The sequence below is a fragment of the Mesoplodon densirostris genome, chromosome 12 (genome assembly GCF_025265405.1).
Source record: "Mesoplodon densirostris isolate mMesDen1 chromosome 12, mMesDen1 primary haplotype, whole genome shotgun sequence".
Lineage (NCBI taxonomy): Eukaryota > Metazoa > Chordata > Mammalia > Artiodactyla > Ziphiidae > Mesoplodon > Mesoplodon densirostris.
In genome coordinates this window covers 8,000,749-8,025,490 of record NC_082672.1, presented here as the reverse complement: position 1 = coordinate 8,025,490, position 24,742 = coordinate 8,000,749, and the positions used below count along the sequence as shown (strand labels likewise).

The following is a 24,742-nucleotide window of genomic DNA, read 5'->3' as shown; positions in this document are numbered from 1 at the left end:
AATTTTTATAAACATTCCATACATGCTTGAGAAGAGTGTGTAGTCTTTATCTATTGGGTGTAGGGTTTTATAGATAGATGTCCAATATTTGAAGCTTGTCAGCTTGTGTTGTTACAATATTCTATATTTTAATTAACTTTCCATCTGCTTGGTCTAGCAAGCATAGAGAGTATTGAAATTTACCATTATGTTGGGGGGGGTTGTCATTTTCTCCCTATATTTCCAGCAGATTTTAAAAGTTGTACACATGAGATTGGATGCATGTACATACAAATTTAGAATTTTTTAAAAATCTACATAGTGAATTGAACCTTTTATTATAGTGTTGGTACTCTGTCTAAAATCCATGATGTATATTGTCCCGAGGTCTACTTTATATAATATTATTTAGCTACTCCAACTTAGTTTTGGTTAATATTTGCCTGCTATATCTTTTGTTATCCTTTACTTTCTAACTTCCTATGTTCTAATAATTTAGATGGGTTTCTGATAAAATACATATAACTTGATTTTGCATTTAACTACTATGCTTAGCCTATTCACCATTTCTTGTGGTAATTGGTATATTGGGGCTTATTATACCATTTTTTTCTTTGTCTTGTTCTTTTTATGCTTTTTCCCTTCCTTTAAAAAAATGATTTTAAATTTGTTTCTCTTATTCTATTTACTCCTTCCTTTATTTGTTTGGAATTTAGATTTTTTCCCCAGCTTTTCTACCTTTTTTTTTTTTTTTGGAAGTATAGTCGATTTACAATGTTGTGCTAGTTTCAGGTGTACAGCAAAGTGATTCATTATATATATATTTTTTCAGATTCTTTTCCATTATAGATTATTACAAGATATTGAATATAGTTCCTGTGTTATATAGTAGGTCCTTGTTGTGGAATTTAGATTCTTTATTTCAATTCTTTTAGTGGTTACCCCTGAAATTTTGCTAAGTTTACTTAACAAAACCTAAATTTTACTCCAACCTCCTCCTAAACAATTTAAGATCTTAAACACTTTCATTCAGTCACTTCTCCTGTATTAGAGGCATTAGTAGCCAATATTCTAGGTCTGTTCCTTTATTGTTAATTTATGGGTTTTGTGTAATTCATGTATGCTTGGGTTTATACTTACACTTTATCTACTCATTATTCCATACCCTATCTCTTTTCCCCCCTTCCTTTTCATATAGATCTTTAACATTTTTTCTTTAGTGTGTATCTCTAGGTGGTAAATGTTCTCAGTTTTTGTTTATATGGAAATGTCTTTATTTCACCATTATTCTTTAAGATTTTTTTTTGATGTGGACCATTTTTAAAGTCTTTATTGAATTTGTTACAATAGTACTTCTGTTCTATGTTTTGATTTTTTGGCCGCGAGGCACGTAGGATCGTAGCTCCCTGACCAGGGATTGAACCTGCATGCCCTTCATTGGAAGGTGAAGTCTTAACCACTGGACTGCCAGGGAAGTCCCCGCTATTATTCTTGAAAGATAGTTTTGCTAGGTAAATAGTTTATGTTGCCAATTATTTTTCCTTAACCCTTTGAAGATGTTAGTTCTGCCTTGTAGCTCTCATTTTACTTTTGAAAAATCTGTTGTCAGTTTAACTGTCTTTTTCTCTTGGGTTGTATCTAGATGGGTATTTCTTCTTTTTTTTTTCGTGGGTATTTCTTTTATTTATCCAGCTTGGTATGCATTGCCTCTGAAGGGTGTCTGACATGTAGTAGGCACTCAGTAAATAGCTGTTGAATGAACCAGTTGTGTTTCCTTTCCACTGTGAATTTTGGTTCTTTGGTAGGTTCTGGAAAATTCTCAGCCATTATCTTTTCATTTTCTGCTCTCTATTCTTTCCTTCTGAGATTCTACTTGGACGTAAGTTGGACCTTCTTTTTCTGTCCTTCATGAGTCTTAACCTCTCTCTCATATTTCTCATTTCAATATCTATATGATAGTTAAGATGTTTTTTCAGACCTGTCTTCCAGATCACAATGTTTCTATTCAGCAGTATCAAATCTGCTGTTTAATCCATTCATTGAAGTTTTTATTTCAGCAGTTATCTTTTTCATTTATCAAAGTTATATTTGTTATCTTTCAGATATCCCTGGTCATTTATTGGTAGTCTCTTATTTTTTGCTCATTCTTGTGTTTCCATTTTTCAGTTTCTTTAAGGGTTTTATGTATGTTTACTCTATATTTTATATCTGGTAATTACACTGCCTGAAGCCCTTGGTGTTTTGAATCTCTTATTTGTCATTTGTTATGTGTTTGGCACTTGTTTGTTTCATGTTGGTTGTGAGTTCCCAGCTGGTTGAGTGTCTCTGTGGGAAACCTGGCTGCCTGCAGAGAGGATTTGCACTTGCTTCTCTCTGAGCTTGGACACCCATGATCTGGAATCATTTTCTTCCTTCCAGACTTCCTGGTGCATCTACAACTGCTGAATCTGTCATTGTTGTTTGTTTTTATTAGAGGTGTATGATTGCCCCTTACTTTCTGAAACACCAACAATTCAACAAAAATTGTGTTTTATGCTGAATCTCATTTTTTCAACATGAGTCCCTCAAAATAACTAGTCCTTTCTGCTGATGACAAAAGTGTATTAATAGATTAACAGATTTTTTTAAATGGAGTGAAAGCAAGACCTAAATGAGTGAGCAGTCACCCTACTAGGTGTCTACTACTTGGTGTTGGCAGCAGGATGACCAAGCAGATCCATGCAGTGATGTGTGTATGAACCCCAGAGCCAAAAGGAATGAGACTATGAAAAAGCATCTCCTGCTTCTTTCTGGCAACTGATTTATTAGATTATCAACTACAGATCAATTAAAATTTCTTTAGCATCTGTTATATGCTAGGTACTGGGCTAGGCTGGTAATACAAAGATAGATAAAATTGTCTGATGAGTTCTGGCAGAGAGACTTGCCCCGAGACAGTAATGTACTGAGAGTGGTAACAGGTGTGGTGAAGGGATGCCTTCTTATGATTGACTGGGGGTCAGTCAAAGCAGAATGTGCACTGACCTAGACCTCAGCCCCAGAGGAGAAGGAGGAGTCCAAGAGGAATATATGAGGAAAAGGATGTTATTTTCCCACATTCTCTCATCTTCAGCATCATTTATTTGTAGCCATTTATTGACTGCCCTCTGGAGCAGTGGTTGATGTGTATTCCTTTGACCCACCCACACAGACATGGAATCAAAAGATCAGGGTGGGGTTCAGGAATCTTTGTTGTTCACAAGCATGTAAAGCCCCTGCAGATGGTCCCTAGACTACACATGAGGAGTGTGACAAGATCATCACAAGTGGAACAGCCTATGTGTGGGTGAAGCAAGTGCCACCTCCCCCAAACACACCCTGCAGACCTTGGGATGGAAGCATTGTCCCTTTACCCAAGACAAGAGTCCCACATTTTTTTTTTAAGATGAAAAGACAACCCTCAGAATGGGAGAAAATATTTGCAAATGAATCAACAGACAAAGGATTAATCTCCCAAATATATAAACAGTTCATGCAGCTCAATATTAAAAAAACAACCCAATCCAAAAATGGGCAGAAGATCTAAACAGACATTTCTCCAAAGAAGACATACAGATGGCCAAGAGGCACATGAAAAGCTGCTCAACATCATTAATCATTAGAGAAATGCAAATCAAAACTACAATGAGGTATCATCTCACACCGGTTAGAATGGGCATCATCAGAAAATCTACAAACAATAAATGCTGGAGAGGGTGTGGAGAAAAGGGAACCCTCTTGCCCTGTTGGTGGGAATGTAAATTGATACAGTCACTATGGAGAACGGTATGGAGGTTCCTTAAAAAACTAAAAATAGAACTACCATACGACCCAGCAATCCCACTACTGGGCATATACCCAGAGAAAACCGTAATTCAGAAAGACACATGCACCTGTACTTTTCCTCTGGGACACACAGCTAGGTTGTACTTCCCAATGTCCCTTGCAGCTGGTGGGGGGCAGTCCTGTGATGTGTTCTGGTCAGTGATGTTGGGAGAAGCAACACACCTGGAGCCAGAATAACCTTTCTCCTCGCAATCCCCCTGCTTGCTTCCTTCCCTCATCTGCCAGCAGAGAGGCCTGAAGACCCCAAAGACAGCAAAGCCCTTAGCTGGAAGGAGATCAGTGCTTGAAGCCTGCAGGGAGGGGACCCCTATCTTCCTCCCCTCCACCTCCTCTGCATGGGAATGTGAAATTAATGAAAAATAAACTTTCTTGTGTTAAACCACTGAGATTTGGGGGGGTTTGTTACAGCTCTTACTGTGAGCCTACCCTGACAAATACACATTTTGGTGTGTTTCCTGGAGGCTGCAGGCACCTGATGAAATGGTAGGGAAGCTGGTTCCTTCGAGATAGTCCTCCCCTTGGTCTGCACACAAGGTCACCATGACCTTGCCTGAGGCCCCTACAGGCCCCTCTCCTCTGCAGGCACCCCTGCTGCAGCCCCTCCAGGGCATGCCTGGCTGTCCTCCCTGGGCTGTGAGCGTGCTGTTTCCACTTCTCCAAATACCTTTCCTCTTTCCCCTTGAGGATGTTCCATTTTTTTCCCTAAAGGTGCAGCTAAGAGTTACCTATTCCAGAAATACCTTCCCTGTCCCGACTCTAGGGGTCTGCTTTTCTTCCTCTGCCCAGCCGCCCTCTCTGTGTGCTGAGCGTATTGCCTTCCTCATCAGACTGCAGCTTTCTTTTTTCTTTTTTTTCAAGTTTTACTCATCAGTGTAAACCCCAACACAAATATACCAACATGATTTCGTGCATTTAGAGGGGAAATGTTTCTTGGTTAAGTGGAAAATTGTTCAGATGGCTTCTGGAAGACCTTCATTCTAAGCAGCTTTATAGTGAAACATTATATTTAGAAGTCTGGACCTTCTTTCTTCAATTTGCTGTAATCTACATTCACTGAGTAGAACTTGTACTGATCATTGGGACCCAGTGGGTTCCAGGGTTCTGGGTTATTCTTTCTGTCCCACTGACATCTGGATTGAACAATGCCAGGCGCAGGTGTACAGTGCTGCGCCAGTACCTCCTGCTCCAATAAATACAAAGAGGGGAATCAAACTAGAATGCTTCTTGGCCTGACCAATGATCTGGCAGAGCATGGTTGTGACAGAGGCCTTGAGTCCAAATAGAGAGAAGAACAAACCTGCAAGGCCCGAGACTAAATAGCCTCTGTGCCGAGGAGGAGTGGACGTCCAGAGTCACCCAGGACCTGGACTGCAGCTTTCTTGGGGTCAGAGACTGTTTAGTATATATTTGTGATGAAATCACATGGCATTTAATAAATCCCATGATTAAATTAATGAGTGAACGGGAAAGGGATTAAGTGAAATATTTGACCCCTTTTATAACTTTGGCTCAGTCAACCCTGAAATTGACCTTCGTAGACTCTAATAAGCTCTTTTCCCCTCAACAGTGCTGCTTTATTTTTGCATTAATTCTGTATATTAATTTAGAGAAAATGGCCATTTTAACAATTTTGAGCTTTTTTTTTTAACTCTTTTTTTTTTTAAGATGTTGGGGATAGGAGTTTATTAATTAATTAATTTATTTTTGCTGTGTTGGGTCTTCGTTTCTGTGTGGGGGCTTTCTCTAATTGTGGCAAGCGGGGACCACTCTTCATCGCGGTGCGCGGGCCTCTCACTATCGCGGCCTCTCTCGTTGCGGAGCACAGGCTCCAGACGCGCAGGCTCAGTAGTTGTGGTTCACGGGCCCAGCCGCTCTGTGGCATGTGAGATCTTCCCGGACCAGGGCTCGAACCCGTGTCCCCTGCATTAGCAGGCAGACTCTCAACCACTGCGCCACCAGGGAAGCCCCCAGTTTTGAGCTTTTGAACATGGTGTATTTGATGTAATTTGAACGTGATGTGTTGCTGCATTTTCTTAGGCGTAATTCAGTCTCTCTCACGGTGTTTTGTAGTTTTCAGTATGAAGGTGTTACAGAAATTTCACAGGTTTTATTCTTAGGTGTTTGTTTTATTGATAACCTTGTACAGTGCTGCTTCTTCGTAACTTAGCCAGCAAGGGCTTGTCTTCCTCGCCTTCACACCAACAGGCTCTGACAGATCACCGGTGGGGGGGGGGCCACGGCCCTGCAGAAAGCGGCTCCGGGCCTCTGGAGCAGGGGGACAGCCGCCACCGCCCGACCCCTGTCTACATGGGGACTCCGTCGTCCGCAGATCCTAATTGGGGGATGCGACCTGGACCGTTAAGGGAAGTGGCAGGACGGCCGGCTCTGTGGGGCCATTACTTTTATGTGCTGACGTCCATTGTGCAGAAAAGGCCTTTCTCAGCTGTCCTGGCACTTTTGGGCACGTCTGTGTCATCAGCCGAGCTGGGCTCCGGGAGCAGCAGGGCACAGGTGCAGGGCACAGGTCAGCGAGGGGCACATGGGCGCCTGGCGGGCAGCAGTTCAAGGATGCAGTGCTGAGCCCTCCAAGGCCATTGGGGGCGGGGTGGGGAGACATTGCCTACATTTCAAAACAAAATAAAACCTCTCCAATTTTTCCTCATTTTTTTTTCTTAAACTATAACCAAGAAAGGAAGTTTATTTCTATTCTGTGAGGAAATAGCAAAGTTCCTTAAGGTTCTTGGTGTAGCTTTCTAGAATGACAATGACACAAGCATGGCCAATGATAGTTAATGCCTTTTTATGGGGATGAGAGATCGGTAACGTGGCTTTTAAAGGATTGCTGTGCTCTAACTTTTCTGTGCTTGTAATAAAACAAAGTAACTTTGGGGCTGGTGCTTGTGTAACACTAGAGGAAAACCATGAGGGATGCAGTGTAGGGGCTCATACGAAGGTGAATAAATAAATGTGATTTAAAACAAAATCCTGCATTTAAATTGTATGGCTAGTATGGGCCCCGCCAAGCATGTCCCTCAAAGTGTATGACTGATTTAGAATTTAACTTTAAAAACTGTGTTCAGGGAAATTAAAAATGAAAGTCAGAAAATGAGTGTGGTGATTATTGTTGAATATTTTCTGAAAGCTTGGATCCTAGTCTCCGATTAATCAGTGAAGCAGACGTTGTAGTGGAAAGGGTGCTGATCCAAGACGTGGGAACCCTGGCACAGGTCACTGTGAGTGACTGGGGGTGACAGGTAACATCCCTGGACCACTGTTTCCTTATCTGAGTGGAGTAGTCAATTGTCAATGGATTTCCAAGCTTCCTCTACCTCTATCATTCTGCAGCCAAGTTCATTTTCAGGTATTTAATTCCTGACCCTGAACTTGGGGTTGCCATATCCATACAAGAGTGGGAACGTGGCTTGGGATGGAGCTAACTTAAAAGCTGGAGGTGTTCAGTTCCGGAAATCAGGATGGATTCTTCCCCAGGACACCTTACTTCTTGCCGGGCGTGCTGTGAACCGTGTGGACAGAGGAGAGGGTGATGGCATGGGTGTGGCCACATTCTAGAGCAGGTGCCTGTCCCGCCCTCTGTAACATCTGCTGTAGACCCTAGAGCTTCATGGGGAATCTGAGGAGGGGACACGCCCTGGGCCACCTACACAGTGGAAACCACCCGAGGGAGGCAGGATGGGGACAAGCTTGGACTTCAGAAACGAAGGTGATTATTCTGCTGTCAAACCCAGTCTTCTGAGACAGGGGCCTCCCTGTTGGATAGTTATAGGCCAGAGCAGGAGAGATGAGCAAGTGACAGGTGAGGCTCTGGATTTGCATTTTAATGGCCATCACTGGGACACTCATGAGGAAATACAAACCGGAGCTTCACAAGCCTGTCCACACTCACCCGCTTTGGCCTCAGTTATCTGATTATTAACACTTTAACATTTAACTTAACATTTAACTTAAGTGTTAAAGACATTTAAGTATTTGAAAGTAATTCTGACAAGACTGTGTCTGTTTAGGGAGTATATAACCTTTCTTTCATGGGTTTTGTTGTTAACTTGTGTTGTATTGATTGGTCATAAAATCTACAAATAAGTGTGGGAGACTGTGTTTTCTTGTTTCTTAGAAAATAGTTCAGGGATGAAATTTGGAGGCTTCAAATAAGGTGAGAAGTGAGACATGTGCCTCCTGACCAGTGATTCCGGTTCCTGTGCAGGAAACCGCAAACCAGCTGTCTTGCTCTCCTTCCCCCAATGACGGGAGACATTTCATTCTTGGGTGGATGTCAGCTATCTTAGCAGTTGTTGGACTATAATTGTTTCATTTTTCTTGGCTTCTTAATGCAGACATGAGAGTTTCACATGTCAGGCAAATTTGTATATCATTGTCTGGAATGCAATTTTATTTTTTACGGAGTGAAAAGTTAATTTTATTACTGCTTGTATAACACGGGGGCAGCTTCGGTAAAATGGTGATTTTCTATGAAATGCCTTCAGCACAGCGGTGTCCAGCGTGAGAGACCCAAGTGAAGCCATCCTAGCTGGATGGAGCTAGGGCCGCCGCAGGCCCTGCTGCCCAGAGGAAAGAACATTGTCTTGATTCTTAGGACAGGGGGACCCGTGAGACAGTTTGGTATTGGTGACTTCTGAGGGCTCTGAAAACTTTTGCTGTTGGTGCTGTGAAGTCTCTGGTGCCCACCTCCTCGGGGGGCTGGGGGTACCGCGCCCCTCCTGAGAGATGACAGAGCATCCATTGTCTGGACGGTGCTCATGTGAAGCGGGTGGACCCACTCCCAGGTGTGTGATGAAGGCTTCCCCCTGGAGAACAGCAAACACCCTCTCATCATCCTCTCCGCTCGATAGCGTCACGTCTCAGATGCCTTTCCCGGAGGTGGCTTATGCCCCTCGGACGCACAGGGTGGCTCTGATTTCACGGGCTTCTGCCAGCTGGAAGCGTCGCGTGGCCACCGACAGCACAAGATGAAAGACGACATGTGTGTCTCTTGCCCCCAGGGAGGGATGCTGTAAGCTGATGCCTCTCAGACATAAACAGAGGGGCCTAGGCACCAGAACCTCTTACTCTGAAGATTGATGGTAGCACAGTTTTGGGAATCCAAGGACCGTGGAGAAGACAGTGTGGGCTTTTACTATGGATAATTCTTTAAGAGCAATGTTTTGGAGACATTTATTGAGAAATGACTGCCCTTTCATTGTCCTCAAATGAGGGTTTCAAAGCAAACCCTCATAGGGAAGTCACGTGGGCAATTGAGAGTATTAAATATCCAGGGCAGAGGAGAAAATTAAATGGAAAGTAATTAAAATAAATTTGGCATCGATTTTAAAAAAATCAAATAAAGAGATAAATTTCAGAGTTTCTGTAGTGTAAAGGAAATTGTTCCAAGAACCTTTCCCACAGAGAATCTTGCTCTTTCTGTGTCTCAGCTACTTGGTAATAACGGTAATAACACATTTACCTAAGGCCTCCATTTGTCCGCCAGCCAGCATCCCTGTCAGATAGCTATGCTCCCCTATCCAGTATGCATGTCTATAGGGCACTTCCAGAAGAATTTTGATTTTTTTTGTGTGTGTGTGGTACGCAGGCCTCTCACTGTTGTGGCCTCTCCCATTGCGGAGCACAGGCTCCGGACGCGCAGGCTCAGGGGCCACGGCTCACGGGCCCAGCCGCTCCGCGGCATGTGGGATCTTCCCGGACCGGGGCACGAACCCGTGTCCCCTGCATCGGCAGGCGGACTCTCAACCGCTGCGCCACCAGGGAAGCCCTCTTTATCCTCTTGTGACAGCTGACCTGAGACTTCCCTAGAGCTGTCTGCCTGTGGGAATCAGGCAGCACTGCTGAAGGTCAGTAGACATGATGGTTTCACCTGGGGATGCTGTGTCCTCGGATGCAGACCACTGCCTGGGGCGTGGATGGAGGCCTTTCCTGAGCATGTCACATGGAAGATGTCTCTCCGTTTCCATCTCAAAAGTCTCATATAAAATGTCATCATTCAATCATCAAGTCCAGTAGTGCATTCCCAATTTTGCCTTCTAGTTAATCCATAGTTTTTATTATGCTTTTATGTGTTCTCAGATAGAGAATTTCAGGCGTCACTTTTGTCTTCAGTGATCATATAATCTTCCTAGTTAGGAAGACGAGGTGGCAGATAGTGTCCAGAATCTTCTGGGGCACTAGGTTCTGGACGTCATGACTAGATAAATCTGCAAGTCATCCTGAAACGAGATGCTTTGTTCCGTCATCACTTTCTTTTTTACTTTGCCCTTTTCCCACTGTCCTTTGGTTCTCCAGGGAGGAACTGTCTTCGTCTGAGTTCCCCACACAGCAGAGCCTGAGACAGGGCGTATGTGCTAGTTTACATCTCAGGGCAGCCAGGGTGCAGAAGCAGGGCCAGGGAGGTGAGGTCGGGGAGAAGGGAGTGGACCCCTCACCGCTGCATCCTCCAAGCCCCTGTGCAGCTGACCCCCGAGAAGCTGAGTAGAGGGTGGAGGACGGAGCTGGGGAGGGAAAAGGGAGGAAGAACGTACCCTGGGTTCTGCCTCCGAGGGGTCAGATGTTCCCTCCCAGGCATTAACTCCCTCACGCTTTCAGAGGTGGAGCCCAGAGGCGCAGGAGGCCAGCAGCTGGGAGGGGCCTGCATCAGGTGATCAGAGCTCCCGTGGGCCAGCTCAGGAGGCAGGTGGCGCCTAGAAGACCAGAGGGGGCAGGGAGAGTGCGACATGAGACCAACAGGTCGTTAGCTCCTGCACAGACTCTGTCCCCAAACCTTAGCAGGGCCACGCCCAGTGGCTTTCTGCCTCCCTGTTTCCAGACATCTGCATGCCCCCACTTTGGGTTCATCCTTATGTCAGACTCCCTATGCCCACCCCCTCCCTGTGCCCTTGCAAGGGGGCTGCCTTGCATCCCCGCTTTGTCTGCGGAGTTTCCCCCTTATGGTACCGTGCTCTGCATGCCAGCCGCCACTTTCCTCTTCTGCTTGGAGCTCTCTTAGGGTGACCAGCTGTCCCAGGTTGCCTGGCATTGAGGGGATTCCCTGTGACTGAGGACTTTCAACACTAAACCTGGGAGAAACCCCGGCAGACCAGGACAGTGGGTCATCCCGAGCACTCCACAGGTAGAAAGAATGATTCACAAGATGTATAATAATAAAGAGCTGTGAACAATGCAGATGTGTAATATGGTTAAATAAACAGAATGTACCCATTTGATACAAAATGACAGGGATGACAAAACTGAATTGACAAATAATAATGTAGAAATGTTTATGATGCAATTATAAGTTAAAACAAGAGGCTGAGATAACAATGTGTGCATATTACATGATTTCAGTCATATACTTAAAAACCTCTGCATGGCAAATTGATGATTGAAAGTAGGGACTGCTACACAGAGGTCTTGAAGGAGAGAGCTTGCAGTTATGGCTGCTTACACTTTTCTCTTAACTAATCGAGATATTCTTTTGCCAAAGATGGTGCTAAAATAGCGATAAAGCTGAATTAACTTACGGTCGTGCTACATTAAAAACTGACGAGGAGAATGCATGCAGAGTGTTCAAAGGAACTACAGTTATTTTGTTCAGCTTGATGGGATTGCTGAGAAATAAGTCAAACCTGGAAATTAAAGCATGAAAATGAGAGTGGGTTTTCAGCAAAGGAAGAGGCACCAGATTCCTTCTCAGCAAGGCCCACTAGAGAGAAAGGCTGTGAAAGCTTCTAGTTAGTGAAAGGACTTTATTGATGATCTCTTACCCAAAGTTGCTTTACTAGTTGTTTACTAGTTGCTTATGTGAATGAAAAGACTCTCAGAAAAGAGGAGGCCTGTTCAGAGAAGACGGCTTGGGGGAGAATAAAAGCCTCTGGCATCAAACTCACTCAGCCTGGAAACTGTCATAAGATGACAAAAGGACTTTCCTTCGCTCAGTGCAGGATCAGAAAGCGAAGCGGGTGAAGTGGATTCGTGAAACCTATAATTGCCTCCCTTGACCCAAATCGTCAAAAAGGTGATTGCGGGCTTCCCTGGTGGCGCAGTAGTTGAGAGTCTGCCTGCCGATGCAGGGGACGCGGGTTTGTGCCCCGGTCCGGGAAGATCCCACATGCCGCGGAGCGGCTGGGCCCGTGAGCCATGGCTGCTGAGCCTGCGTGGCCAGAGCCTGTGCTCCACGGCGGGAGAGGCCACAACAGTGAGAGGCCCGTGTACCACAAAAAAAAAAAAAAAAGGCGATTGCTCCATTCAGAGGAACTAAGATTTCATCTGACCTCCCTTTTAATACCTAGCGTCTGTTTAAATGTCTTAGTGACCACGTTATATTTTGCCTTATCCAGTTCATATTGTTTTATATTAGTGATTTTTTTTTTTTACTAAGTGACAAGATACATTTACTTGATTCATGAACCATTAATTTATGTGTCTGTCTGAGATTATGTACTCTTGGGAGCCATTTTGATCACCGAATTTATTTTCGATCATAAAAACATAGTCGTTAGGTATGTTCCAGGCGCTTTGAATATATTATCATCAGCATCAAAAGAGCCTATGAGGGCAGTGTTATTTTCGCATTTTCCAAAGGACGGAATCTCTGAGGCTGGGAACACCTGTGTGATGTGCCCAAGACAGGACAGTGTGAGAGTTGGCTTTGTCCTGACACCAAGCTCACCCCAAACTAGTGTCCTGTCTCTGCCATCTGCCTCCAGAGCAGTGGCTCTCAAAGTGTAGAGTCACCAGAAGGCCTTGTGAAAACAGCTTGCTGGACCCCACCCCAGTGCTTCTGAATCAACAGGTCTGGGGTCGGGCCTGAGAATGTGCATTTCCAGGTCCCCCCGTTGCTGCTGATGCTGGGGGTGCCGGGATCCCACTGCGAGGAGCCCCTGGCCCAGAAGGAGGTTCTCTTTCGCTACTGACTTTTCCATTGTGATGATGACTGGCTCGCCTCGCACAGGGCCGTCTTCAAGTCAAGTTCCCGTGAAGTCTGGTTCTTCGCAGAAACTCAGTTCCTTGCTCCTTGGCGGCGTTTCTTTCACAGCCGTGTTTCCCCTTCCGGTCCAGCTTGCGCAGCTCTAAATGGGTCTTAGAAAAACGTCATCTTGGTCACAGCACTTTCTATTCAGAGAGCAAGCAAGACTCTTGTCTGTGAACCAGTTCAGGTGCCTCGATCCGGCGTCGATCTCACGTCCCTGCCTGACGTTCGGATGGAATCGAACCTTCCTCTTCCGCACGGAGGCTCCGCTGCCCCGGTCCTCCGCCCACCAGTCCCCCGAAAGCCACGGCCATCCCCGGGGGTGCCCAGCCCTGCCTTCGAGAGGCGGTGGCTACGGAGTGGCCGGTGTGTGCCAGGTGGGTCGTAGGCACTGGGCCGCCAGGTGAGCGAGAGGCGCGCAGGCCCCGCCCCAAGCCTCCGCAGGCCCCTGCGCCCCCCACCCCCGCTATGGGCCCTTCCTCCTCTCCAGCCCCGTCCCGCTTAGAATCCGGGTCCCGTTCTGCAGCCGGGGCTGCGGAGCGCCGTGCGGGACCCTCGCCCCGCGGCTCGGGGCTCCGTCCTCCCGGCCGCGGGACCTCAGCACCGCCTGGCCTTCCCACCGGGTCCTCAGCCTCTCTCACTCTCGTTCTCCACGAACTGCCCCTTGCCCCTCACTTTACATTTCCCGACAGACAACCGAAGACCCGGGACGAGAGGCTTCTTCCGTGCCCTGCCGCCCAAACAAGAAAGGCACCCGTACCCGCTCCCACCCTTTCCTCCTGACGACGCATCATGCTGGAAGTCACAGCATCCCTTCCCACAGACGGTGTGTCTCTCCCCCTGTGCTGGGGCCTGCCCACTTCTCAGGCCAGGGCTACCTCCCCGCGCCCCACCCTGTCCCCTCCACGAGCATCTTTGACCGCCTTGCAACGCGCTCCAGTGTGTCTGATCTACACAGCCCCTCCCCGATGTCTGTTATCTGCCCACAGCCGAGGACCCGTATTTCCCCCTCAGAAGCGCGTTTTTTCGAAGGGTTATCTTGTCTCACGGCCTCCCCGTTCTCACCTTTCCCTCTCCCCTCGGCTGGTGCGGTCCCCTCCCACCCCGCCACGGTCTCCGGAGACCCCAGGCTGCTGCCCACTGGCCCTCGCTCCTGCTCTGGTGTGGAACCCCAGGGTGCCACCTGTGCTCCGCGGGGGGAGGGGGAGCATGATTCATACTCCCTAGTGACCCTGCTGCCAGAGTCACCAGTTCACATTTCACTGTTCTGCTCATTCCGTGCGTCCCAATGCGTCTCCCGTTTCACTTGTGCTGCCCTGTCCAATGACTGCTGAAGCCAAGCACATTTAAACAGATGGGCGCTGCTGGGCGTTCCCCCGTCTGCTGGTTCCTGCTCACTTCCAGGAACCCTGGATCCCAAATCTGGAGCCGCTCTGCAGAAAATACTCTATTTAGTAAAATGTTGAAGTAACTTAGCTGAACTTTCACGAATTTCATTAGCTCCACCGTTGCCATGTGTGGCAACGGTGTGGCTCAGCGCCTGTGTGGAAAGCGGACGCTCTTAGGAGGTTTTCATCGTGATGACTTCATTTTGCCTTGGTTCTTTACTTTTGCAGTGACATTCCATCTGTAAACAACACAATCTTCAAAGCATGACAGAGTGTATTGATAAACTGCCCCTGAATGCCTGTGTTTACTTGTTAAACCTTCCCAGTCAGGTCAGAATCCATTAATGTTTCCAAAAACTCATGTAAATAATGCTGCTGTAGCATGCAAACAGTTTCCAGAGTATTATGAAAAATTTTAACTCATTTGTAAGTACACACATACGACTACTGCGATAAAGCAAATATTGCAATAAAGTGAGTCACACAACTTCTTTGGTTCCCCAGTGCATATAAAAGTTATGTTTAGGCTTCCCTGGTGGCGCAGTGGTTGAGAGTCCGCCTGCCGATGCAGGGGACACGGGTTCATGCCCCGGTCCGGGAAGATCCCACATGCCGCGGAGCGACTGGGCCCGTGAGCCATGGCCGCTGAGCCTGCGCGTCTGGAGCCTGTGCTCCGCAACGCCAGAGGCCACAACAGTGAGAGGCCCACATACTGCCCCCCCCAAAAAAAGTTATGTTTACACTACACCGTAGTTTATTAAGTGTGTGATAGCATTATGTCTAAAAAAACCTAAAATGTACATACCTTACTTAAAAAATTATGCTGTTGGAAAAATGGCGCCGATAGGTTTGCTTGATGCAGGGTGGCCACAAACCTTCAATCTGTAAAAATACACAATATCTGCAAAGTGCAATAAGACGAGGTGTGCCTGTAATGGAAAACAGTATCAGAATTTACTACCGTGTAGACCCATTATCAGAGCGATTCCTGTGATGTGCTGGTGATGTGCATCGACTACTTTATGATATTCTCATCTCCATCGTTGACTCCTTACATGAACAAAGTAAAATACAATAGCTTTCCATGTAAGTCTCTTGGAGTGCTTTCTATCTTTTTTCTTTTTTTTGGCCATGCCCGCATGGCTTGCAGGATCTTAGTTCCCTGACCAGGGATTGAACCCGGGCCACGGCAGTGAAAGCCCAGAATCCTAACCACTAGGCCACCAGGGAACTCCCTCTATCTCTTCTTTTTAACACTAGCACTTAGAGATATACTGGAAATTGCAACAATGGTGTTTTATGTTAGACACACAAATGTATTTCATGTAAATGTTTCAATTAAAAAATATAAAATTTTTCAAAGGAAAACATAACAAATATCCACACACTCATCACCCAAGATGAACAAATGTTAGCATTTTGTCATAGTTACTTTTGATTTTTTTCTGAAAAGAAAGGAACCATTGCAGATCAAGTTGAAATTCCACTTCCTATTGCTGTAGAAGAAATTACGCCAAAACTTAGTGACTTAAAACCACCACTTTTTTTTTTATTGAAGTATAGTTGATTTACAGTGTTGTCCCAATCTCTGCTGTACAGCAAAGTGACTCGGTTTTACACCGATTCCATGGGGCAGGGGTTCAGAGCTCGCCCAGCAGGGAATGCTCGTCTCCGCTCCATGATGTGTGGCCTTGGGCAGGAAGGCTCAGATGCTTTCTAGTCCATTCTTCACAGTCGTCCTATATCTGGGCAACCATGTGAATGTCCCCTTGTGACCCTATCTTTCTAAAAACTAAGCACAGAAAGCAGTGGAGATGCAACGTCAGAACCAGGTGTTGTCAGTGCTCTTACATTATTATTTATGAAGCTAGGTTAGAAGGGAGCTGGCATTAATTAATCAAAGCATGCACATCTGACTTAGTTATACTATAATACGTTCTAATCGTTAGTAGAAAGTACTCACATCTTACTTCATGTCACATTTTACAGTGTTTAAAATACATTCGCCTTTATTCCCTCAGTTGAAGCTTCATGAAAATAAAACCTGATAAGAATCTTAAGTTCATGTTTTGTATGAATCAAAGAGAATACTTAATAATAAAATGCTTTAGAAACCGTATAGAGCTATCAACATGCCCATTGCTATTAAGACTCATGGTCCAGTTTTTCTGTGATCTAGTTTCGTACTGCAATCCTGCCCCATGCGTAATCCTGTATCTCGTCGGTGACCCTGTTCCCTTGGCTTCCACCTCATCTCTGTGTGTCAAAATACAACCAGATCTTCACGGCCCGGCTCCAACACTGCCTCCTCCAAAAGCCTTTCCTGGCATGTACTTCCCAGCTGGACTGCATCTCTCTCTGCTTTGTGCTTGCGTAGCATTCTGTGTTTCTCTTGTGAGGTTTCAACACATTCCACCTTGTATTCTGTTTCACATACGGCATCACCGGTGCTCAGCTGGGAGCTTCGAGCAAACCGGAGCCTAGTCCTGCTCCCTTCTCACTGCACGACAACATGCCTGGCGCCGGGAGCCTCCTGGACAAGTCTTTTCACTGTGCTTAGCTGCCTGTGCTGCTCTCAGGCTGGGCAGAGTACAAGATCCGGACGTGGGCTTCCCTGGTGGCGCAGTGGTTGAGAGTCCGCCTGCCGATGCAGGGAACACGGGTTCGTGCCCCGGTCCGGGAAGATCCCACATGCCGCAGCGCGGCTGGGCCCTTGAGCCGTGGCCACTGAGCCTGCGCGTCCGGAGCCTGTGCTCCGCAACGGGGGAGGCCACAGCAGTGAGAGGTCCGCGTACCTCAAAAAAAAAAAAAAAAAAAAAAGATCCGGACGTGCCTTCAGTGTGGCCATATCTGGCAGGACAGAGGACTGTCCCCTGGCTTACCTAAAGTCACCCAAAGCCCCCCAGTTTAGCGAGAGGACGCCGGCTTCTGACAGGGGCGTTTCCCGGGACTCACATCATCCCGGGACCGTGGGGCTCGTTGGTGAGGGCTGCACTATCCAGTTTGGAGCAGATGTGGATCGAGAAGAGACACAAGAAAGAGAAAAAGACTTGACAGCGGCAGGGCCGTTCAGGCCTTTTCTAGGATGGGTGCCAACCTCCGGTTTAAGAATTAAGTAATTAAAATAAATGAATGTCTGTCTCGTCTCCAGCTTCACTTGTAAGCACTGCAGTGACAGTGGCTGGAGCATCTCTGCCTCCCAGGGATACCGGGAGGGACATACCAAGTGGGTGCACGTTATTTTCTGAGTGGCTGGCTTTGGAAGTCTGGCACCTAATGCTTCCCCAAGCGGGTTGGTGGACAGTACTGTGAGAAAGACCGCGTGGTCACCTTACACCTTGGTGGCAGCATCTCTCTCCAGAAACTTATCAGACCAGACCTGGACCTTTGATGTGGCATGACGCGGGGTCTCACAAACAGCCAGATCCACGTGAGTGCAGCCAGTCAGCACCACCGCCCTTCGGAAATGCCCTGTCATTTCGACATAAGAAGTGCAGTCTTAGCAATGATCTGTTTTCCTGCTGTACTCTGAGCCAATAAAAAGACAAAACAGTCAAGGTGACACTCTACTGTAGAACCTTCCTTCCTTTGCAAAACAAACATAATTTTAGGACCAAGATGCATACCTCTTGTACTCAAGCAGTTGGTTCTAAGAGCAATATAAAACTAGAGTAATGCTTGAAGAGAAAGCAAAAGTATGGTGTGATACCAACATTTTTTTAACGTTATACCAGTAGCAGAAAATTTTACTGCAAGCATGAGGCAATATTCAGTTGGCAAGAATATGATGGAAGTAGCTCACTTACTGAAAAGAGAGAGCTTAATGAAGTCTAAGTAATTATTAAACATTTGTTTAAAGAAAAATGCCAAGGGTTTAAAAAAAATCTCAGAACAAGAGAGTTTTGGATATTTGCTGCAGAATACATCTATCCAAGTAAAAGTAGTTAAAGAATGATCTCTTGCACCTGCTTAAATGAAGAACATATATTCCAGCAACTTTTTTTTTACATCTTTATTGGGGTATAATTGCTTTACAATGGTGTGTTAGTTTCTGCTTTATAACAAAGTGAATCAGTTATACATATACATATGTTCCCATATCTCTTCCCTCTTGCGTCTCCCTCCCTCCCACCCTCCCTATCCCACCCCTCTAGGTCCAGCAACTTTTTAAAACTGCATTTCTTTGTATGAGGCTGAAAGGGTGGCAGGTCGGGGCATATGGGGTGTCAGAGGGGGTGGACTCAGGAGTTAGACGTTTCAGGTCAGCCTCCTCCCCACCTGCTGACGAGCATGTAACCTCCAGCTGGTTTCCTCATCTTCCTAATCTCAGTTTCCTCATCTGTAAAATGAGGGTAATAATCATGTCTACCTCACAGGGTTGCTGGGAGGATTAAATGAGATGGTGTACACGACGAATTGAAAGCTTGACTGTAGGGTACTCAGTAAATGTTAGGGGTCAGTAAAAATAAGTTTCAGCCACTAGATTCCAGATGTGAAGCCTGCCAGAGTACCTACGATGAGACATCATCTCTGTATTTATTCACCTGAACACCTGGATGTGTAGACTCAAATGGCCAGGTTGCTGAGCGGTTGTATTGCTGTGTCTTGCTTATTTGGTTAATGTGTGTTCAAGGCACTACCCTCCCTGACATCTGCTTTAAGGAGCCTTAAAACAGGGTCTTCATGAAGTCCATCTACATTTTTTTTGTTTGTTTCAATGCTCCAAGTAATCATAGGAAAAACAATTTGTTTTTAAAATGTAGTAAGAAGCACAGATTTTCAGTGTGGGACTTTGAACAACTAACGGTGATGTGGTCTTGGGTCCATGAGGAACTAGAATGGCAATCCTGGATGACACGTTAATTGTGCCCTGGAACCAACAGAGTCGACGTGCATCTCAGTCCTGGGAAAGGAGCTGAGATGCCTTTCAAGCCTTCCTTCTAACACCCCCAACACCTGGACAAGGGCAGTTCCGGGCATCTTAAGGACTTTGGGAAATACACTCTGTGTGTGTGTGTGTGTGTGTGTGTGTGTGTGTGTGTGCTAGAAATAGTGTTCAGAGTAATATAGATTACAAAGTTTGTTCTGCGCTTTGGGTCAAATATTATAATTATAAACTCAGCAGTCACAACAGGGAAACACTTGCAGAGCAGTGTTCTCCAGGTGGAGTTTAGTCAATAACCCCATTGTCCCAGACTTCCTTGAAGTGCTCTAACCAAAAATCCTGGCCCAGACTCTCCTGAGATTGTTTTCTCAAGCCTCTTTTCCTGATTGTAATCAATTGGAAATGTTATGAAAATAATTCTATTGTCAAATCCCACTTATTCCTGCTCCCAATTACAAACCACCGAGAGAACAAAAAATAAACAAAGTGAACACAAGACACAAACGGAGGAAGAGGCCATCTGCAGAGGCTGCTGAGAAAGCTTAGTTTTGGCACAAAGACTTTAATTTTATTGAAGTATAATTGATTTACAAAGTGGTGTTAATTTCTACTGTACACAAAGTGATTCAGTTATACATATATATATATTCTTCTCCATTATGGTTTATCACAGGATACTGAATATAGTTCCCTGTGCTCTACAGTAGGACCTTGTTGTTTATCTATCCTGTATATACTAGTTTGCATCTGCTGACCCCAAACTCCCAATCCTTCCCTCCCCTCCCCCCCTCCCCCTTGGCAACCACAAGTCTGTTCTCTATATCTGTGAGGGTGTCTCTGTTTCGTAGATATGTTCGTTTGTGTCGTATTTTAGATTCCACATCTGAGAGATATCATGTGGCATTTGTCTTTCTCTGTCTCGTTTACACTTAGTATGATCATCTCTAGGTCCATCCATGTTGCTGCAAATGGTGTTATTTCATTCTTTTTTTATGGCTGAGTAATATCCCGTTGTATATATACACCACATCTTCTTTACCCATTTGATGGACATTTAGGTTGTCTCCATGTCTTGGCTATTGTGAATAGTGCTGCTATGAACACTGGGGTGCATGTATCTTTTCAAATTATAGTTTTGTCTTGATATATGCCCAGGAGTGGAATTGCAGGATCATATGGCAACTCTATTTTTAGTTTTTTGAAAAACCTCCATACTGTTCTCCATAGTGGCTGCACCAATTTACATTCCCACCAACAGTGTAGGAGGGTTCCCTTTTCGGCACTCCCTCTCCAGCATTTGTTATTTGTAGACTTTTTAATGATGGCCATTCTGACCTGTGTGAGGTGGTACCTCGTTGTAGTGTTGATTTGCATTTCTCTAATAATTAGTGATACTGAGCATCTTTTCATATGCCTATTGGCCATCTGTATGTATTCTTTGGAGAAATGTCTATTTAGATCTTCTGCCCATTTTTCAATTGAGTTGTTTGCTTTTTTGTTATTGAATTGTAGGAACTGATTGCACATTTTGGAAATTAATCCCTTGTCAGTCACATCATTTGCAAATATTTTCTCCCAGTCCATAGGATGTCTTTTCATTTTGTTTATGGCTTCCTTTGCTGTGCAAAAGCTTTTAAGTTTGATTAGGTCCCATTTGTTTATTTTTGCTTTTATTTCTATTGCCTTGGGAGACTGACCTAAGAAAAACATTGGTGTGATTTATGTCAGAGAATGTTTTGCCTATGTTCTCTTCTAGGAGCTCTATGGTGTCTTGTCTTATATTTAAGTCTTTAAGCCATTTTGAGTTTATTTTTGTGTATGGTGTGAAGGGTGTGTTCTAGCTTCATTGATTTACATGCGGCTCTCCAACTTTCCCAACACCACAGCTGAAGAGACTGTTTTTCTCCATTGAATATTCTCTGGCACAGAGAATTTTATTTTATTTTATTATTATTTTTTTTGTGGTACGCGGGCCTCTCACTGTTGTGGCCTCTCCTGTTGTGGAGCACAGGCTCCGGACGCACAGGCTCAGTGGCCATGGCTCACGGGCCCAGTCACTCCGCGGCATGTGGGATCTTCCCGGACCGGGACACGAACCCTTGTCCCTTGCATCTGCAGGCGGACTCTCAATCACTGCGCCACCAGGGGAGCCCCCTTGGCACAGAGATTTTTGTTTGTTTGAGTCAGTTTGCCATTTTTAAACTTCGTGGTGATTTGTTGACTTATGCTGACAATAACGTCTGCTTTTCTTATTGGTTTATATAATGTTCTGTGTCTCCTCTAAAATTTCTCATTGTGTCAGTATTTTGTTTCTTTCCTAATCTAATAGTAATTGTTTTACTGATATGAGTCACCTGGTGTTTCTAACATTCATTCCATGTTCACAGGACAGAAAATATCAGAACAGGAAAGCACAGACCCTCAAGACTGTCTGTTCAGTATCCTGAGTTTTGACGTGTGAACAAAACTAAGGCTCAGAAAATTCTAGACTGATGTGTCAAAGTCAAAAAAGTGTAATAGGATTAGAACATGGCTTTTTAATATTCATGTCACAATCAATGATTTTTTTAGAAGATTAAAAAAGACGTGTGTTAAAGTGGAAAAATACCATAGATTTAAATTCTGTAGGCCAGTTTTTATACTCCGGAGAAGTCAATTTTTATGTGGCACTGTTGCTGGTGTTTCTTCAGCTTGGCTGCCTGTGTCATAAGAGTGTGTTCTATTAGAAAGTATGGGCTTTGGCAGACTTTAAAAGGTGTACATGGCACTCTATGTTCTGACTAGATTATGAAAATCTTTGGCAACTGTAGTTTCCCAAAGGAGAAAAGGTATTTGAAACACAGAAAGTGAAATCTAGAAAGATGTAATAGGCCTCCTCTATCCTAGAATTCCTCTTCAAGGAATGCCTGATGGACAGTAATATGTATCAGGAGATCCTTAACATCTCAAGATGGCAGACTTTAAAAATTTCTACATCAGGCCCTCATATGGGAGGTGGGAGAAGGGGAGTCTGTCTTTCTCTCCAAAGGACAGAGAAGATCACGTGTTGACTTTTCTCAAAGGGGATGGTTAAGCTCATTGTGAGATTTATTATTATTATATTATTATCATTATTATTTTTTTTATTTTTTATTATTATTTTTTTTTGAGGTACGCAGGCCTCTCACTGTTGTGGCCTCTCCCGTTGTGGAGCACAGGCTCCGGACGCGCAGGCTCAGCGGCCATGGCTCACGGGCCCAGCTGCTCCGCGGCATGTGGGATCCTCCCGGACCGGGGCACGAACCCGCGTCCCCTGCATGGGCAGGCGGACTCTCAACCACTGCGCCACCAGGGAAGCCCCAGTGGTGCCTCTTGATGCTGGTGAAGTCACCTGTTCTAGGTGATCGTTGCAGACTCTTGGGCTTCCTGTCTCGTCTCTGGGTCTCGCTATCACCTCCTTGGAATCTCGTTCTGTCCCAGGACCAGGGCTTCTGCTCTGGACCTCTCCATTGCAACCTTCCAGACTCTTCCTCTAGCTTTTAGAACTTCTTCCTCCCTGTTGTGAGCTCTCTCGATGCCTCTGGTTTCCTGAATAAGAAACTCTGTCCCCGCAGGACCTGCGCCCCCTTCCCCACTGGAGGGCGCAGACACAAGTGGTTCTTCGGCTTCAAACCTGAGCCTGGCGCCTCCACTGCTGCAGGCAGATCTGAACCTCACTGGCCCGCACGCTTCTGTCCTTGAGCCTAGGCTGCCCATCGCCCTGCTCAGTACCCTTCTTTCCCCCTTTTTTTCCTTCTAAATGCAACTCATTGTTGAAGGATCTGTTTAGGTCCCACCTTCTTCACGAATCTGACTGCTCTGGGTCCCAGCAGTCCTTTCTTTCCCTGAGGCCCTCACGCATTTATAGTCAATCCCATTCCATTTAGACCGCAATTCCTCTGCATTTGCTGCCCATGGATTGGTCCTGGCTCTCTAAGCCGTGTAATAAGCTCCTCACAGAGGCAGAAGCAAAGCCTGCTTATCACTGGTATTGCTCCCAGCCTCATCTGCATGAAGCCAGGCACACCACTGGAAGCTGTAAATACCTGATGATTAGTTTTCATACCTGCAGCTCATCACGATGGTTCATACAGATCAGAAAAGCATTAACTTTTTGGTATTAAGATACCCAAATAATGCTATCGGATCATGTTAAAGAAATTTTCATTAAAACTAGACTTAATAATGACGTCCTTCCCCCTCATGGAGACCCAACCCAAATGACTTTCTTTCTGATTACACTATTTTTAACCATTATTAGGCTCTGTGATGGCGGCTTGTTGATTAGAAATGGAATCCATCCATGGGGGTCAACGTGTGATTGTCTGGCCAGTGCTAAATGTAGCCAGAGGCACCCTGCTCCCAGTGGTCAAACCAAAGGCACACTGGAGTCAAATACTGTGATGTCCTCTAAACTTAGAATCTCTCACGTGAGAATTTGTTCAAGAAGGCTAAACAAGACATCTGTGGCAAAGCCAGCTGCCGGTCATCAGGGGTCATTCCCTGTGGTTTCAGGAGAGGGCAAGCCCCCTCCTGAGGTCCTAAGTCTCTTGCATCCCTGCATTATTTTTACCTTATTTCCTACCTTTGGCCTTTGTATATTGAAGATATTCTGTTACTCTGGTTCTAAGGATAATTTAGAAATCAAAACTTGAGCATAGATCTGATAATGACCTGCTCCAGCATTTTATCATTACAACTCAAGTTAACATAATGTCTGTTTGGATTTTAATGACTAGGAAAAGCTAAAAAAAATCACTTGGTTGGAAGCTCTTCGAAAGTATCTAATTAGGCTAGAGTTGTGCTTTCTGCAAAATGAAGCAATGTGATCCCTTCCAGCATTCCATGAACAGTTGTTTGAATCTTTTTTCAGATTGGCTTTCTGCTCATGCCAAGGGGAGTAATTCTCTTTGTGTAAAAATGACTTGAAATTTAAATAAAAGTGACTTTAACGAAAATTAACGGGATGGGTACACCTGGATTTATGAGCGTTTAAAAATAACTTTAAATATGTACACTTAGGGGAAAAAAAAGGAGATGCTTCACTTGTTCTTGGTAGATTGCCTTAGGACAGACGTAAATGCTTGTGTCTTTGATTCAAACTTAGTTAAATTTGACAAGAGAAGGGTTTTAGGTCTCCCTGGTAACTACAAACAGCTTTTAGTACTTTATTTCAGGAAAAGGTCTTCAGCCTATGACGTTCATTGGCTTTGGTACATGCCAACCTCTCTCTAGACACAAAAACGTATCTCAGACCCAGAGCTGTTTTGGCAGCAGGCAGCGAGCTCAGAGCCGATTAGGAAGCACCAGCCCCCGGAGGCAGGGGTCTGACTCCTGACTGTACGTGCAAGAGTCAAAACCAAGCCCTTCCATCCTTGTGACTGCAGTGTCTGTTCCCTACTGGGAACCTAAATGTGTGTGTGTGTGCATTTCTTTTACAGGTATGTAATTTGTTTATATTAATTTATTTTGTGCTTTTGAAAGATGGCAGGCTCCCAGTCCTAAAAAGAGAAACTAGGCTAGGTATTTCAAGCAGGAAGGGATTGAATAAAAGGATTTGGGTTTGAGCTGTTTTGGAAAGGCTAGAAAAGCAAGGAAGGGCAGCTCCTGCAGAGCCCCTGCCCTGCTCCACAGCAT

The 24,742-nt window shown here is 45.2% G+C and overlaps 1 protein-coding gene and 1 pseudogene across 2 annotated transcripts in view; one reads left to right on the top strand and one right to left on the bottom strand.

Annotated features, from left to right (window-relative positions):
- Positions 1 to 24,742, top strand: part of SLC22A3 (solute carrier family 22 member 3) — an 82,679-nt gene that overhangs the window by 5,988 nt on the left and 51,949 nt on the right. The gene's annotated exons all lie outside the window — the stretch shown is intronic.
- LOC132500304 (cytochrome c oxidase subunit NDUFA4-like) lies at positions 4,805 to 5,096 on the bottom strand (annotated as a pseudogene).